Genomic DNA, 16,307 nt, shown 5'->3' with positions numbered 1-16,307 from the left:
GTTCAATGCGTATGGGGCACTTAGTGAAACGCACGTTACTGAGGGGAATGATGCAGTTTTGTGCAGCATTTACTGACAGCAGATGCTGTGATAGTGTGAATGTAATAATAATAGATAACATGATTTTATTACTTTATTATATATTGAAAACTCTGTATGATTGTGGTTCGTATATTGTATATTAAATTGGTGCTGTTGTCGACCCCTTGTGATATCTGCAGTTACCTGTAATACCCCAACAAAATGATCGAGCAGGTCATAACCTTCAATAAAGATGTTAGATTGACGCAGGAAATATTTAGATCGTTTATGAATAATAGTACTTTTTTAACGGCCATTTAAACGGGAACGAAAATGATGTCGTTTGGGGCACATGACAGAATGAAGTTTCAAGGGTTCCATTGAAATGACGCTCCGATTAATTAATGACCCGCTGAAATCGGAACTAGTCCTTCGAAGCATGAAGTCAAGTCATGACAGCGTTTGCTAGCTAGAAATACTCTACAGAAGAAAAAAACCCGCGGAATTGATTAAATGTATCGCCGGTATAGAAATTCCGCGTTCAACTATTCCTCCCACAACGCTATAGACAAGGATCAAAATTATTATGGATCGTGTGCGCTCGAAAACGAATGTCTGACGGTGCTGCTCAGGTATTGGTTTATAGTAGTAAATGATTAATCGTATTTATCTATTTATTTATGATCTTATATGTTGACTAAAAGAATTAAGATCGCTAGTAGTAGAGAGCCAAGCCTCGTTACGTTGAGTCCCGACAACAATGCATGTTGCTATAGAATTTCTGAAGCCATGATTTATACATCGGTAAAGTTCAACGTGAATAGGCACAGGTGTTATAGAGTAAATGCCAACCTACCTGCATTGGCAAACACCACACCGCGTGAATCGAAGCAAATAATACATTGCTTCGAACTACTGCAGTGGCTAGAAAAACGACTGGAGAGAAGGATCTCGCGCTCAAGTTCGCGCCTGATCTATATGTGAACTAGTTTCAACGTGTTGACACGGCATCAAAAGGTTACAGCTGTCCTGAACCGACATGTGGATCATGCACTCGGTCCTGCGATCATTATATCTTGCAGACCTTATCGGATCTAGCTCACTATTGTTCTGTTCTAGTAAAGAATAAACATATTCAGGACGTTCGATCAACATATGTTCATAGCTAATGCGAGTACCTGTGCCGGTAGCTCTATTTTGTTGAGTCCACAGGCCCAAAAGGTGAATGAGAACTTGCTTAGCTATTATCTTTTCGACCGCATCGTTGCCCTCAACAGCACGCATGTCCATAAACAGCTCTCTTCAATGGGGTTTTACACCTCGTGGCAACAATTTTTTGTATCTGCCACCATTTAGAAGCGGAAGAAACGAGCTCACAACGCGCGCTCTGTATATGTACGTAAACATGAACGAATTTTATAAGAGAAGACAGCATCATCTTATCTTCAAAGAGCCAAATGTAATGTTGCGGTAGTGGCAGAACAAGAACGGATTAAAGTACTCGCATAACAAAAATAGTGCAGTAGCTGAATAACCTTACGAAGCTTCGTTATAGTATTTGTGCAATTGTAGGAAAATGTTTTATGTTCTTTGAACGGTTACTAACATATCCCGATTGATAAAACGAAAAGAATAAATTTCTATTATCTATTCAAATAGATATGCTTACCGAGTAGTACGAATCAACGTGTTTCTATAGGTTCAAATCAAATTAAAAAGTGTTAGTGACTGGACAATATTCTGCGGTTGTCGTCTTTGAGTTAGACCTTTGAAGAAGAAAGACAATTTTCTTATAGTCTATGACATCTTGGAATGAATGAAGTGTGTTGATGTTACATGAACCATTGTGTATGTTTTTCATGTACATCTATCTTCTTAAGTAAAGCAGTGAAGATTGGTCATGAAGTCAGACGCTCGCTAAAACGTCAGGTTTCGAATTTAATTCGACTTGACTATGAAGAGTCGTTGCCAATGGCAAATAATGTATAAAACCCTGAAAATTTACTGTTTTTTTTTTTAACCGACGGAACGTTAACCACTGATAAAATATGGTTACCTTCAGGCAAAAACAGGAAGACTGATAATACAGGTAGTCGCTTGATTTGTACCGAAGCGAGATTGATGCGTAATGGGCAAGTTTGTCTACTCAAATCCTTCCAACCCAGGTTCAAGAATATGAATGAAGTTGTGTCATCTCGAAAAGATTCAATAAATTTGTACTTTGCTGTTGCTAAAGTTATTTTTAACATATGAAACAAATGTAGCTTCTACTTAAAGACGAATCATGAGCGGTAATGTCATCTTCGCAGTCAGGGGCCTGACACGCCGATGTTTTGACAAAACGGTGTCATCTGTGGACCGTATTTCCCAGAGTGGCCAGGCGTTCCATTAGAGGTTTCACATTGATATATCATTTCAGTCGCATTACATTAGTAAATACACTTGGATCATTTCATAAATCTGTTTTGAACTCGTTGCAAGAACTGCATTAGTGTATAAGCGGTTAAACATAGAAGCGGCGCACTATTCACTGAGGTAGGGCGCGGGCTTGAAACAGCACGATGTACATACTTTCAGCTTTGTCTGTTCCGGCTTTATTTAAGAATCCTCATACTGAGGTTACATACACGAATTGGTAGGTTGGCCGCTTTCGCAATTTTCAGCTTCTGTAATAGCATAGAGCAGTGCAATCAAGACCTTTACTGCGGCAACATCTGGGTATAAATCTTATATGGGTTACTTTCTTCTTCTGCAAAATTGTTAAGTTTTATATGTGTTAAGGAGTTGTTAAAAACTACTTGTTTCATTACCAAAGTGGAAAGGATTAGACATCTAGATAACGTTGCATTGTCCTCGTGATAGCCTAGTGGGAAACGAATTTTAGGTACGGACTCGGCCACAGACAAACTTCATTTTATGCTGGAAGCGCGCGAACCGTCCGATGGAATTCCAGACGGCGAAACCGGACGTAAAACTCAAAATATGAAGACAATGTTGCGCAATTCCAGTTTATCGCTTTCATTGCATATAACTGTGCAGATTTACATCTTGTCAATATGTATTTTGTTTGCACTTACGAATATGCCAAGTTAAGGTAACTTTGGAAATAGTCCTAAAGAACATGGCTCTGAATCTAATGGGTTCTTCTGCAGTTAAAAATTTTATAGCAACTTTAGTCAAGGTTTTACATTGCCATGGAAAATACTAAAAAAAAAAGAGACGATGACTGTAAACGAGATTTACTGGTTAGCACCTTGAAAAAAATTAGTATATATTCCGTAAAGTAGTGACTATAGATGTCAGCCGTCGGCTAGCTCTAATATGAAAAGGCCTAGCCTTCAAGAGCGAACTGTCAGTCTTGAGAATGAGCGTTCGGGCAAGCAAATAATCATTACAGAAATTGAAAGGTCGTAGATTAGTTCCAATGGGCTACACTTTGTAATAGAATTGTATGGTTCGCACGAGCAAAGCACGTGAAGAACCGAAACAAACGGCAGGTTCAGGAGCCATTTTACGGTCTCAAGGCAGAGCGTGGTTATGTTCAGGCCCAAGTAGCTCTGGTAAATTTGATCTTCTTTTGGTGAAGCCATGCTAGCGTGCGTCAAGAAATTTACCACAGCGATGATGCTACCGTACGTAATTATCGAGTAGCCTTCGGGGGAGACTCCAAGATCCCTTCTTATGTCCTGATAAAACCGTACACTCTGCAAATCAAGGAAGTACCACACTACATGTTAAACGACAGCTTGAAATGATAGAAATAGGTTCAGCCAAGGCAGTCGATTAGTTTTCGGAATATTATAGGCGTCGGGCGTTTTATGCCCGTATCCTTTTTAGTCTGCAAAGTAAGTTTTATTGGCCCAGAACAGAAGTAAAACATTATTATGTACTCCGCGTAGTTTACACCCATAATGGACGACGAAGATCTAAGCGTAATCTTGCAAAGGGGCAATTACGTTTAGTGTATCTCTACAGTGCACATGGAAATGTGCAATCGAGTGTTTTGGGTACTCGTTATGTATTTCAGAAGGGCAGGTGCAACTTGCGGTGCTTTGGCATTTAATCTGATTTGTTAGTCTACTTTATTGAATTTAAATGCTTGTCAGATCGTAGTTTCCCTTTGAACGCTGATGAGAGCGGTGTAAGCTGAGGAAGGTCTATATATATATATATATATATATATATATATATAAAGTTATTTGAATTCGCAGTTAGGGGAAGTTATCAGGCCTTTTGCAGCGAGTTGTCCTATGGCGTTTACCGTGTAAGTGGTCATAGAGAAGGACATTTTCGAATAAAATGACGATAGTCCCAGTGAACTCCTAAAAACGAAACAAGAAAGAAAAAATCATTTTTAGAAAATATGAGAGTTTGTTTGGATACATCCGGTTTGTGTAAGCGTAGCAAACGATATGTGCATTACTTACATAAGAATAAGAATCTTCTTACTTAAGATTATTGCTTATGATATGAGTTGCAGTATTTTCACAGTTTAAGGTAGGTCATCTATTACAGTATTCAACTATAACGAACAATCTCTATAGCTTCGTTTAACCGCGAGGTTAAGTATTCACTGCTAAAAGATGGTCACACATTTTACCTGCTTGAACAAAATCATAGAAAAATTGCAACCGACGCGACCATCGCTGTTTGTCTTACCTGGCCTTAAAAGCTTGAAGCCTAATATCAATGCACGTTTGGTCGATAGTATGCATATATACATACCCCAAATGAGTCCAGAGAAAGTAGGAAATATTCGTACCTTGCTGTGTCTTCCTGTCCAGAAATAGGCATGTGATACCATGCCGTATACGTGCCATACAGACACTGAAATCTGCTATCACGATGCTTCTGCTCTTTTTGCATGAGCTGCTGACATAGTCGCTGCTATCACTATCGTACGCGCCGTCATCGTCATTAGCTCCGTTTTGGAAAATGCTATGTAGGCGTACATGTATCTGCTTACATGGCTGCTGAATAGCTTGTGTCTTACTGTAGGTGGAAGCGACGGGACTCTCTTCATCTGTGTGAACGGTGGAATAATAGAGGATGGGTGTCGGGAGCGGTCAGCGAAACTGATCACCAGAGGGAGATTTATCTTCACAGAAGGAATAGTTTGTAAATCCCTCCTTTTTTGCAGAGAGGAGCAAATGTGTTGGCGAACACGTGATAGCAGGGTTGCCATTATCGTCGGCGTCGCCTGCGTTTGCGTCTGTCGTCTTCATCATCTTCTAGCGACGGCAGACCAACGAGCTGCAAATTGCTGCTAGTGGGTTAATTGTGTGATACGGTTGGCGGTTTGGGTTGGTGTAAAACATGGGTCGAAAAAGGGATGGAAGTCAGGTGTCGTGGGGAAACTCTTTAGCGGGACTAGGCAAGGGTTTCCGGAGCCGTTTTCGTAGAGCAGTCAAAGGACATGAAACCTCGGGGAAAGATGAAACTGAGCAACCGAGCCAATGCGATTGGGTAAAGAAACTTAACAAGGAATGTTGTTCTGGCGTTGGGTCCTCTATTTATGGGGGGAGGGACGTAGTGAGATGCCATGGAACGGGGTAGCATCACTGTGATTCTGACTGCGTTACTTGGCCGCTTCTCGGTCGATGTGAGCTCTGTCTTGTTGTTCCCTTCGTCAAATTTTTCGCTGCTGGTGGCTGCCAACCTGAGTGGCTATGCCGGCCGCCTGTTAGGTGACAGGCGCCGGAAAAGGCAGGGACGTAATGGAAACGAATCGGGCCTAGGATGCGCCAAATTAAATACAGCTATCTGTAGATAGCGCGCGGTAGATTCTCATGCACGGCCGAAGGCAGTGCTAGTAGCGCACGTTAGGGTGAGGTGGGATTAAGGTTGGGCTTAGGGCCTGTTGCAGACCTGCGACTGCTACTCCTGCTGGTTGTTGCCTCCGCACAAGGGCCCTTTCCCTCTTAAGGGCGGCCCTGATTGGATGGGGGCCGCCTGCCCCGCCTGGATGGCTCTCCGCTAGCCAGGGCTTCCGACACTGTTAGCGGAACAGCCCCGACGCCCAATAGCGGCGGGTTCCAACATCCAGCACGCCGGATCTAATAAGGCAATTCACCACAACTGTGCCACAACTGCAGCCGCGCTCTCCTTTGTTCATATTCTCAGTAAAGAATAGACACCCACGATCATCCAAGAAACCGACGGCCATGGCTAGCAGGCAAGGAACCACAGTCTAGATTGCTACTAAGCAAGCAGAGCTAGTCATTTAGAGCTAGTGCTAGTGGGCGCCTTTGCCGCCGCCATCCACACCACCTTCAGTAAGAGCACCAATTTCACTCTTTCGAAAGTGCTGTGGGGGGTACCGGGTTGACGCTGGGTTAAGGGTCCTACCAAGACCGAACGACCGTCTGACAACCTTTAAGTGAAGGACGTCTTCAAGACACACAGACCAGCTAACCGTCTCTGTAGTCTGTGTCTAGGCGAGCGTGGGCTAGCTAACTAGTACCCAAGCTCTGGCAGCGAAAGAAAAGTCGGTGAGCTTTTGCTTTGAACCTGTGCTGTTCTTGTAGTTCGTCTCTCACTTGCCACTTCGATGCCGAAGAGCCATGTATGACTAGAGTTGATCATGCGATTTGTGTTACTAGTTCCTGTGTGCCTTCGCTTCTACTTCCAAGAAAAGAAGAACGTCTGAAAAGGCCAAACGCCTAGACGGCATGTTAAAGGCCCTCCTAAAGCCGACTAAGTCCATGTGATCTTCACCTTAAAAAGAAAAAAGAGGATTCGGTAGACTTCATGATCAAAATGTTTACATGGAAAGGTGGCTAACGGGAAGGACCATTAATCAGGTTGCTGAGGGCGTGTCCTTACCGGAGCCAGCTACGAAGTGTAACTACTGGCAATTTGCGGACGAGTGGATCGGCAGGGCAGCAGCTTTTCTCCATTTTTATTTGTACTGCCTGTACTGTGTGTCCAGCACGTGGAATACTTGTAGTTTACACTGTACATCGATAACCGGAACAATACATCTGACAATGAGAGTCGACTATGCGAAGCAATACATTCGGTAGTAGAAAAAATGCGGTAAATTCAACAACGAAACGGCAGCATCTGTTCGGTTCACGCTGACGATCGGCTTATCGGACATGACAGAGGATGTAACTATAGAATAATAATACGGTTCTACTTAGACTAAAATCTAATTGATCGGTGGGAGTCCCTATAATGATGGTGATTGTATTATAGTGTTGTTAGTTTTAAGGTGTATCATCTTTGTACCGCTGTGTGTTTGATATGTGAGGAACGCGCTTAGAAGCGCTGTCAAACATCCGGCACCTGCCTATGAGCAAAAGCTTCGGAGACGTCTGGGGGCCTAGCCCACGCCCCAGTGGTATGTGCACCAATTCGAGTTATTAAGATCAGCAAGACTGTAGACACAGATTATACACATTCTCACAAATATATGCACAAGCGCACCGCCTAATGATATTAGCACCAGATGGCCTGTTTTGTACGGTCGCATTAACTGGCAATAAAGCTTCTAGCAAACCCCTTTGGTTCATGCATTATCGGAGCGGCTAAATTCATCTAGATAGCAACATTTAGCATAACGATGACGACAGCGGCATCTTCTGAAAAAAAGTGCTCAAAATAACTATTATCTTCTTTCACTTTCTTCAACGATCCATCATTCTTTAACCCAAAAAGATAAAGGTTTCTGACTGCTTTATTTTAAGCAGAACAAACTCTATTCATCGGATGTCAAGACCTTCGCCAACTCGCCAATGGGACGTTTCGTCTTGACACCCGGGCCTGTCGGGATAGCTGGCTACAATCGGGTTACTCAAAAGCGTGTCAGCTGGCCATGTCACAATTAAGGCCAAACTACCCGAGATTAGTTTACGCGTGTAATCCTCATTCACTGAATAAATGCATTTGCCATAAAACTGGTGCCGCTTAACTTGGGAGTGGCGATAATTTATAAATAAACTATATGATAAATTCACGTTTTTATGCCGTTTGGTAAAAGTCGTTTTATCTTAATAAGCAGGCTAATACATTCGTTATGAAACAAACAGCATTAAAACGTAGCTTCTGAAGAAGGTTTCTCGCGCTTCGCCCAGCACGAGGCAACGATGAAGAAGGCGTAGCAGGTGCCTCAGCTAGAAAGAACCAGCGAGACCGGGAAGCCTGTAGTTGTTAACTAAAACGTAAAAAAATTGATAGTGACCTGATCGTGATCTGTCTAGTGGTTGAATACATTGTCAATTCAGGCAAAGTTCTTATTGTGTAGAAACTACGAATTATTTCTCGTTTTGTTGGAATATGTACAGTCGGAACATAAACAGAAACAGATTAGGGTAAAATAAACAAAAAACATATTTAACATCTTCGTATTGTAAGATAAAAGCATTAATTTATTCGAATAAACATTGCGTTAAAAGTCAAGCTGTCATTTCATAATTTAGTCACAAATGACGCAAAACCTCTGTTATACTTGACAGGCATATTATTTTTTAATGCTCGATTCATTTATTTTCTATAGTAGCCTTAAATAGTGAAAAGTGATAAAATATTGTTTTTAATATTAATTACTCTAATTAGCACTTCGTTTCGTAAATCAAGCGTGCTCTCCGAGCATGGAACAATTCCCAAAATTTCGAAAAGTTTCACTTGTAGTGTTTCTATTTTGTCACGAAATCCAACCTACTTACAACGAAATCCGTCTTAAACTACTCTACCAACCAAGTACCTTTACAGGAGATCAAGGTAAGGCCATCGCTTAACTTCGCTGCAAATCGAAGGTCGATGTGTTTGGTAACCTTTAGAAGTAGTTCCTGGCTCGGGCGTTTCGAAACGTTTAGCTTAGGTATGGTTATTTGGAAAGTTTTTGCATAAGTCCTGGGTTCTTCGAGCTTTACCTTTGGTGCTACTGCCCCTGAATATTTCTACGGTCAGCCTAAAAAAATTCACCTAAAGAGCATAAACTCTGCTAAAACTCATTATACTCTTTCAAACTGAAATTGACTAACCTAGACTAAGACACCTTTATAATTATTCTTGAAAATGATTTATGCATTCAATAAAATTCCCCTGTAGCCTTCCACCTATTGTTATCAAATACTTGATTCGTACATTTAGTATCAGATACTGGAAACATGGACGGCTGACATCAGTAGAAAAACTGATATCGTCTTCCAAACGAAGAAAAAAACAGGTTCGCTTTGCACAGTGCAATCTGATGCATATCTAAATGTTTGTCTACCGGTAATTGAAATTAGTTATCAACTCGATTCTTTAAGCCGCTGAACGTAGATCTTACCCTTCAGATTCAGTACACTCTTCGTATTTCACTGGTATCCTTTGTCCTACAGACTGAAAGAAAGTTTTTGTGCAAAGGTAAACCTTCAAATCGCAAAGCCAATGTTATTTGCTAAATAGCACGAAATCATAGGTCTACCTTGTAATAATTACTCCAATGTTTATACCGTTTGCAATGCTGCCCATGACATAGTATAGGATTTCAACAGTGGAGGCCTGTATATGCTAAACACCACAATTTTTCAATTCCAAGGATGCTGGATCTTCGACAAGTTAAACATTTTTAAAGTAGCATAAGATCTACCTTCTGGTTATAAAATTGAAAATTTCAATAGGCATCTGGCTTCCATTGAGCTTACGATGTCGAAGGAAAGTCAATATGTAAAAACCCTAGCTTGCTTTTAGAGGGTACGTACGCGTGCAGCTTCACATTGAATGAACAAGGTTGCACAAACGATTCTAATTTAGCCAGTCTGTATCTGTAACAATAAATATTTTTTTAAGTAAATGAACCATTTTAGGAGAGATACAGGGCAATCACGAAAAAGTATTGTTTTTAAGCCTGAACTTGTCTAGCAACGTACTCTGAATGAGCGAATTTTCAATTTTCAGGTTAGGTCGTATGGAAGAAGCCTTTTTAGTATACATTCAAATAAGTATATTCAATATTTGTCCTATGTGACGGATTTTTTAGAGATCATGCAGCATGAGGGCCCCCTCCGGCAGCAGCAGTCTAGCAACGGACCGACAGGTGATTTCGACAAAATGTCACATAAGGTGGTTCGAGAAACTTTATGTTACCTTGATCATTGTGGCCGCTTTTACACTTGATCAGTTAAAAATGTAACATGGACAAAAATGTACTAACATGTATTCATATCGATCCAAGGTTTATTTGTATCATAACATTTGGCCTGGATCGAATACTATAGGATGTTTCCAAACGTTGTTAATAGTGATCTTGTCACACATATGGATCATAAAGGTTTCTATCGTACACCCCTATTCTATCAACTAACAGGCAGAACGGGTTTATATGCGGAGAAGGAGAAGACCAGCTGTAGTCTGTTCAACCAACAGCCTTCAATATCCCTACAGCCTGACACCATACCATCTAGTATTAGCGTGTCTGGATTAAACGCTAAGCTGTCTTCTGTCGTCTACCTAAAACCAGCTAGACAATGATTTTCACCGAACGTAAATTAGCGACTATATAGCGACGATTTTTTCGACAGGCGCGACAGAAAATCATGGAAAACGTGCCTAATAAAGATCTTCTCTAGGTGCTTCATTGAATGCACCACAATTGGCAATTTGGTATCTAGTCGAATTAGCATTAGGAAAAGTATCTATAAGCTCTACTGTACGACAAACACCTGACAAACGACAAAAACGATCGTCGAAATTGATCCGTCGAATGTCAGTGCTAGTATTCAATGGTTAAGCTGGTACCTATGCCGTATGGGCAATATCTTTTGAACTTTTGCCCAAGATAACGCTCTATCTCATACGTGGTACTCATGTCGTAAAGCAAACATATGACAAACAACATCGGTGTCCTCGTTAAGTTGTGCTAATGCCTCTGAATTCTGTATTGTAATAATGTTATATAGTATTTGTGGCTCATGCTTGGGGATTTTTTTTCACGGAAAATGAAAATCTGTATAACATAGTCAGTTCGATGTATTATTTGTATACTTGTGCCGTAAGTTGCATTTATTGCATTACTTAATAACCAGGTGAGTTCACTGATATTGATAGGTTCCGCCTATTATTGGTAATATCGATCGACTTGGCTTTGTTTATTATTGTTGGATTCATCTGGAGCCAATTTAAATCGACCACCATATTCATATTCGTTATTTGCTTGCTTCTGCTTTTCAAGCCCAAGAATAGTGGATGTCTATCTGTGAGTTCAGTACGGAAAGCTTCTTTCATGCTTTAACAAATCGTCTACTTCAAACCCCCATCTTCGAAAGCCGAAAATTCAGCGTAGCGCCAAGCGTACCTTGACTGACTGATATAAACGTACATAGTGCTTGCTTGTAAAAAGTGTCGCTTCTCTGTTAGTACAAATGGTCAATGTTAAACTTCTGGAAGGCATCCAAGATGAACGTACTTCGTTCTCCTCGGACGGAAATGGCTGTGCTCAACGACTTAATAAAGTATATGCAATAAGCACAGCTGGCTATTTGCCGACATCTAGATGACTCATACCATAGCAAATATAGACACATTGTTTTTCACACGAAACATTGTGACAACTATTTTCAAAATCATTAATCACAAGCTAGGATCTAGTTATTCGAGACTTTAACGTTTGTGAACCCTGTAGTGCAGCTGAATGTAGAAGCTTTACGCTTCTTCGGTCAGCGTTGTATGTGTACTTCAGAGTCAGCAGAATAGCGCCATGATTGATTTTCGATAATAATAATAACAATATAAGGAGAGAATGTCTACGCAGTTGTGACTAGTTAGTTTGTTTATATTTAATTACAGACTGTGAAATTCGAAGAACCGTGCGAGGATAAAAGGTACGAAAAAGATATTGAGGGTCAAATAATTCACATAGACGTTTTGTCCATTCTTCAAAAACAACAGTTCCGCTATATTTCGTTTTATTATTACATGAGAAAATTCGGTCTGCATTGCCACACTTATAAGGCTAAGCTGACTTATGTGTCTGTCCTTCCACATTTCAATAAACGTGTTTTCATGAAATTCATTTTAAAAGATTGAATAAACATTGCATTTGACGGGATTCTCGCAAATATATCACTAAAATACTTTCAGTTCTTCAGGAAATCACCCACATTTAGAAACGCTTTGGAGGACAAAGTTCTCACGTTAAACTAAGCAGAAAAAAATATATATACCTGTCGTCGAGACAATTCTATGGATTTATATATATATATATATATATATATATATATATATATATGCGTAGAATTGCCTTAACGACTGGTTGCGTTTAATTATATACGCGCAGGCCATAAGATACATGAGAAAATTTGTCTCCGACAAATACCAGACCAGGCAGAGTTTCGAAATATTCGGTACAGAACACGTCTATTTGCTATGTTTTAAAATACGTTAGCTTTGCGTAAGACGAATTATTGCATTGTACTAGGACATAACAGATCTGTTAAGCCGAATTTTGGCTATTAAGGCTATAATGTAGCTTATGTTCAGGGAGCGCAGAACCAGCTTGTATCTGTCCGCTTCAACTCGGGGCTGCTCAGTATCTGAACTTACTCGTTCACTCCGAGCCCCATAACATTTTTTGGTCCATCTAATTAACTCTACCATATTTTGATCAGACTAGTTCATAGCCGTTAGTTCTTCTACAGCTCTTAAAACGTTGCTATCCTTTATCTTTTTTGGGGTAGAAAGCTATTTGGTATCCACCTGAGACCACGAAACGACGCTGGCAAACGTGCCGACAGCTCTTAATGAATATAAAATTCCCTTTTGGGTTAGGCCGTTTTTAAAGTGTTGCATTATTATGGATCACATACCCAAATTTCGCGTGTTTGCCTTGCTTGTTGGGAAAAGTATTGCTTTTATCATTCTCTCGGATCTACCCGGTAAATCATTTTTACGGCGGAACTACCTCATCGACCTGAGATGTCTTTTCTACCGCTTGTTTTGTAAATCAGCACAGCACTAGCTATTTGTTTGCATGGGTAGCGCCACTGCGGTTCGCCGCCGTGACAACAATTGAGCGAACACAATATAAGTCTCCTATCACTTGCCTGGTCGGGGGTTCCCCTCTTTTCTTTATTTCTGATTTCTGTTCTGAGCAGCCCTGGCGTTACGACTACTAAACTTGTTTGTTTAGTGCACTAAGGAACGTCTATGTTGCCCGCATGAACACCTTTTATCGATTACTAAACCCCTGGCATGAGACAAAGCGGTGCATCCATAAGGGTTTATCACTGTTACGCAGTTGTCATGCCGACGACCTGAATAACTATTTACTATTATTGAAAAAGTATCGAAAAGGATAAATCGAATACTACAAAATAACACAGGTAGAATTTCCAAAAAACCAAATCAGATTGTTGGAGAATTTTACCTTTACATACTTGTGGTAATCGAAAAGAAGTCTCATAACATATATATAGTTGATACTTACCTAGGCGACAAACAGCACTCGCATTGTAAAGCATTGCGTTACAATATTTCAATGCAAAAATCTGAGGTGTTGTCGGGCTCGTTGATGCCTCGATTATTTTCTAATAGTTAATCACTGTATGTGCGTATCACACACGTCTTGATTAGGAACATGTGTATAGTGCGCCGTTGGCTATGGAGAATTTTGCGCCTGTATTTGAGGGCAAGCGATTATCTCATATATATATATATATATATATGCACCAGTGAGCCCAAACTGTGTAGATGAAGGTACTAGAAGTGGAAGAACCTTAGAGTTGCCATACGGTCGTGGCTTCGATGTTAGTGTGGTTGAGGCAAACGCTGGCTATCATGCGTTAATACGTGTCTGATACGATGATAATTGCTCAGTAGAATAGAGTTCTTCGGCTGACCACTCTAAGACACACTGAAATAGGTTTCACTCGGCGGAGAACAGTACAACCCATTTCGCAAATCTGTGAAGCTGTACTGAAAGAGATCTTGATGTATTTTTGAAAATGTATTCTCTCAACTTTAACTATCACGTCTTTCTCTCCCATGATAGGTTTCAATCGTTTGGTTGCTGGCCAGCCTGCTCAGAAGCGCCCGTCATAGTATACTTCAAAGGCTAAACGCAACACATTATTATTACTATTATTAAAGCTAGGAAGATTTTTAAAAAAGGATTGATAACAAGGCAAATTGATAACTGTAGTTCATACAGTTAGGATCAATTTTTCGTATGTGGTCAATGACTTAGAAGATTTAAGTGATACAGCATGTGATTCTCGAAATTGATATAACCAATTTTTCAAATACGGATAACCTTCATCGGTCGCGCACAGACAAGTCCTGTCATTGTGGTTTATATGCCGGTATTAACAGACATAGAAATCATTTATAGTTTCTACGCTAAAAAACGATATTAGTCATTCCTGATTTACATTATTCGCATATTTCTATGGAGATAAGTCTTCATCAGGGCCTACATGGCTATTGTTTATTGAACAATTACTTTTCATATTTGATTTGACCGGTTCCCGCTTGGGTTTTGCAAAGCGAGAGATAGAAGCCTGAAGTATATAGCTATGTAACGAAACTATGGTCATAGTGAACCTAAATATTGGATGGGCCAGTTGTGCAAATAGGCTACGGAATCCGATCATACAAATAATTTCAAATGTAAATTAAGCCTATCCCGAAACCAGTTGCAACAGCAGCTATTGGGCTGAACTAGTTGAATGTCATATTGTAGTGGTTAAAAAAACTTTAAGGACACCTCGTTACCCACTCCGATTGATAGCAATGTCCATGATATGCTGAAGGCTTTAGAGCCCAAATTATTCGTGCATCAAAGTTAAAGCTATTCCAGTAACTGCTTTCGCTAATGTCAACTTTAGTGACAATGCACAGATTGGGAGTAATCAGCAAGCCAGTGAAGCCGTAACACCTGAGATTTGTAGTCTCTCAGACCTCTCAGTTAACCTGTACAAATTATTATCTTCTTGCATTTTCAAGTTCTGCCGCTAGGTTATACGTTACCCCTGTCATAACGTCTCGATTCTACTGTATTTCGTAACGTTAGCACCCAGTTTAAGATGGTCTCAAGTGGCCTACGTTAAACGTGTGCCGACTTGATAAGCAAAACGAGAACCTTACCAATGTGATAATAAACAGAACAAAAATAGTAATTTTATCGGTTTCTTAAGTTTGAAGGACGAGAATCCTGCAAAGCTTACCTATGTGGTTGGCTGAAAGCATCGGTCGCACAGAAAGAGTTGCTTTCAGCGACCGATTTCCCATTTCATTTTAGCAGGATTTAGCAGGTTCACCCTGAGATAAATCTACAGTTGTCGCTGGCCATTTTCATTCATCTCTGTCGTCATCAATTGAGACTTGGAACGCACTCCGGAACGGATGAGAAGTCGTAAATAAGTTCAAGTGTAGCGGAATTGAAGTAGCAAATTTCAGCACTCGCTCAGGTTGATCTGCCAGCTACTGAACACAGTTCGAACAAACGGATTCTTCTGAAGAACTGATGTCACAACGGCAATCTGCTGTGGGCTATGTAATCTTAAGCAAATTACGTACGGGGTAAAAGGATAATGCTTTTATTAGTTTTTGAATTCGATTGGTAGCTAAGTTCAAGACTTGACTTTGTTCGAAAATACTAGCCTAAGGAGTACATCGTTCGAAAGAGAGGGGCATCAATTGTTGTCAGTTGTATGCTCTGAAACGATCGAATAGGTTCTGTTTAATTTTAAAGCTCAATACTTGAATTTGATGGAAAAGATAGAAACTAACAATACGATTATGGTCCTGTTACTGACCGGAAATGGACATGTCCGACTTGAAGTTCCCAACCTGCGCCTGTCAAGCTATTACTGCGATACAAATGAGAGCATCGCTGGCAGTTTGATTCTCATCAGGGCTAACTGCTTGGCTTTAAGTCACTGATATAATTTCAGAGCGATTGAATCCCGCTTACTTCCTACGCAGAATTAGTCCTTGCTCTTTAGTCCACATTGTATTGTCTAGTATTACCTTATGTTTTCTTGCCAATAGCTAACGTTAGATCAGATCAGACATGGCTCATCTGGTCAGGACAGACGAACAGAATTTGTCATTAAGCTATCGAGTCATTGGGTGCCAAGCCAGACGTTTGATTTTCGACGCTAACAAACGTGTGTTATTTGGTATACACACAAAAACTGAGGAGGAAGCGCTAAAGTAGTTCGCATGGATACTGGCTAACATAAAGTTTCAAAGGGTGGCATCAAGATTTTACGATTTAGAAGATCATACATGTAGCAAAGGTTCAGTACCTAAACTGTGGCAATCGACTCTATCAGTTAGTACGCAATGTTGATCGT

The 16,307-nt window shown here is 40.4% G+C and overlaps 2 long non-coding RNA genes across 2 annotated transcripts; both read left to right on the top strand.

The window, feature by feature from the left end:
* Positions 1–883: 883 nt before the first annotated feature.
* On the top strand, positions 884–2,250 carry LOC111271408 (uncharacterized). Its single transcript, XR_002686854.1, has 2 exons — positions 884–1,416; positions 2,084–2,250. It is a non-coding gene; the product is annotated as an uncharacterized LOC111271408 (long non-coding RNA).
* A 3,788-nt stretch (positions 2,251–6,038) lies between these two features.
* On the top strand, positions 6,039–7,936 carry LOC147751999 (uncharacterized). The gene is made up of 2 exons (XR_015315304.1): positions 6,039–7,366; positions 7,716–7,936. It is a non-coding gene; the product is annotated as an uncharacterized LOC147751999 (long non-coding RNA).
* The last annotated feature ends 8,371 nt before the right edge of the window (positions 7,937–16,307 follow it).

Source organism: Varroa jacobsoni, unplaced genomic scaffold (assembly GCF_002532875.2).
Source record: "Varroa jacobsoni isolate VJ856 unplaced genomic scaffold, vjacob_1.0 contig00580, whole genome shotgun sequence".
Lineage (NCBI taxonomy): Eukaryota > Metazoa > Arthropoda > Arachnida > Mesostigmata > Varroidae > Varroa > Varroa jacobsoni.
This window is presented reverse-complemented; position numbering and strand designations above follow the sequence as displayed.